This window comes from Frankliniella occidentalis, unplaced genomic scaffold (assembly GCF_000697945.3).
Source record: "Frankliniella occidentalis isolate FOCC.00 unplaced genomic scaffold, Focc_3.1 Scaffold680, whole genome shotgun sequence".
Taxonomy (NCBI): domain Eukaryota; kingdom Metazoa; phylum Arthropoda; class Insecta; order Thysanoptera; family Thripidae; genus Frankliniella; species Frankliniella occidentalis.
This window is the reverse complement of record NW_026267793.1, coordinates 19,744-22,012: the sequence shown is the minus strand read 5'-3', so window position 1 is coordinate 22,012 and position 2,269 is coordinate 19,744.

Sequence of the window (2,269 nt, the reverse complement as noted above, 5' to 3'; positions counted from 1 at the left end):
CGCCCCGCCCCGCTCCAAGGCTGCATTCGCCCAAGGACCATTCGCCTGCTGCAGCAGTGCTGCAGCCTGCTCCATACCCATGCCCCGTCCTCCAGTAAAGGTCTTGTACCCCATTGTTTAATTAGCCGGACCAGGGGGCGGAGTGGAGGGGGCGAGAGAGCGGGGTGATAACTGGGCGAAGCATGCTGCTGCCAGCCTGCAAGCGCGCCCCCCCCCCCTTCAAATCTCAGTGCAGGCGGCGTGTAGGGTCATTGTTCTTCCACCACCACCTTCACCCGGTTTAAAAACTTTAGAAGGCGTTTCCGGTGAGGTCGCCAATGACCCTAGTGGCGTGGCATCATCTGGACACATTCATGATGTCCCCCGGGCCAGCCGCTCCAGAAAGGACGTACGTCAATGAAATATACAAAACATTACTATCATCTGCGCCACGGTCCGTTCCTGAACAAAACTGTTTTTTTCACATTTTTCTGGAAGTGTGGGGGGTGCCTTACCTAGGTTCTGGGATCAGTACAGTACCTTGAAAGTACCTAGGTACTAATTGTACGAGTCTACCGCTACCATGCCTCGGTACTAGAGCCGCAGTGCCGGCCGGCGGGGCTGCCAAAGGCGCCACCCTCACCCGTCAAGGCGCACCCCACCAGCCCGGCCAAGATGAGCAAGTCCTCGAGCAGGACCAGGACGCCCCTTTGACTCGCCACCCGAGCTCGCGGCGCCGACGGGCTGCACCCCGACCGCAGGTGTGGGCCAGGCTGGGGCGACGGCGACACCACGCGAGGTCGCCGCAGCGCGCGACCTGCACCGGGACATGCACCACCCCGCCGACCTCACGCGGCGGCGTGGGTGCGGAGGCGGGGGCGCGGAAGCACCGGCCGAGGCCGAGGGGCGCAAGGGCACGCCGCCGACGCCACCGACCGCAGCCGCACCCCCTATATGCTGGTCGTGGTGGCCGAATGAAGGGAGAAGTGCGGAAATGGAGTGCACGTGGGTAGGGGAAGGGGAACGGGGGGCGGGGGCGGTCAGCTTAACTGCAGCCTGCTCCTCGGACCGGCGTTGCACTTCTAGGTATCGGCCAACAGCCAGCATCGCTATCGGCCCCGCTTCCAGGAGAAGGGCTCGGAGGACACCCCTCCTCCTCCTTTCTCCTTCTGCTACGTGACACAAACAATAGGCTCGGATGGGCGGGGGCCCCAGCTGAATGGTGGCTGCATGAGACCAGGACGCGCCACCCGGGCCCGCGGCGCCCGCGGCGCCGATGCGGTTCCCGTTGTGCCTCACCCTTATGTGCACAGCGGCCCGGGGGCTGCACCCCGACAGCACGTGTGGTGCCGCCCTGCTGCCGTCGCCCCGTCCGCGCGACCCTTACCGTGAGCCGTGAGCTTACTCACTCATTCGGAAAGCGCAGGGGGGCGGGGCCCTGCAGGCCCCGTCCTCGCGCTCGCCCCCACCCCCATCCCCGCAGCCTGTCGGGCACGTCGGGCAGTGTCCCGCGTTCCGTAGGATCACATATAATGTCTCCGACGAAAACAGGGGCGGACAAGGCCAGAGCCAGGAGGACATTTTCGTTGAGCCTGCAGACTGGCTGCAACTTGCCTCGTCCAGACTTCCAAGAAATACCTGCCAGGTACCACCCCGCTCCTTCCCCTCCTCCACCCGCCCCCTCGGCCCGACGCACGCCCCAGTTCCTGGAGCGAAGGGCAGCTTACCTCTAGCCCCCCCCCCCCCCCCCCGCCCATGCACAGGGGCCAGGGGGCCAGGGGGGCGGAGAGGAGGAGGGAGGTTGGGGTGAGCGCGAATGGGCTGCCGCTTGGATAAGTCGTGTGACGAGCTACTATACTGCTGGAAGATAGGCTTATTCGATCTCGCACGCTCGACGGGACATTAGCATATGGGGCCATCCATAAAGTACGTCCGCTGTTTTTGACCCCTATTGGACCCCCCCTACCCCTTTGTCCGTCGCTGTCCGTTTTCGAGATACCCCCCCCTCCCCCTTCGGACGTCCGTTTCGATCAAAGCCGCTCAAAGTACTGCTTTTTCCAAATGGATTGAGTACCATTACCAAGAATATATCGCCCTTAAATATTCGTGCCAATTTTCACATCATCTACACTGATAAACTAAGTGTTCAACTGCTCAACACTTCTAAGTGTGCAACTGTAAGTTAAATACTTGGAAGTGTGCAACTGCAAGTTAAATACTTCCAAGTGTGCAACTCGGTAGGTGTGCACTTGCAAGTGTGCAACTCCTCGGTTGAACACTTCCTACACAG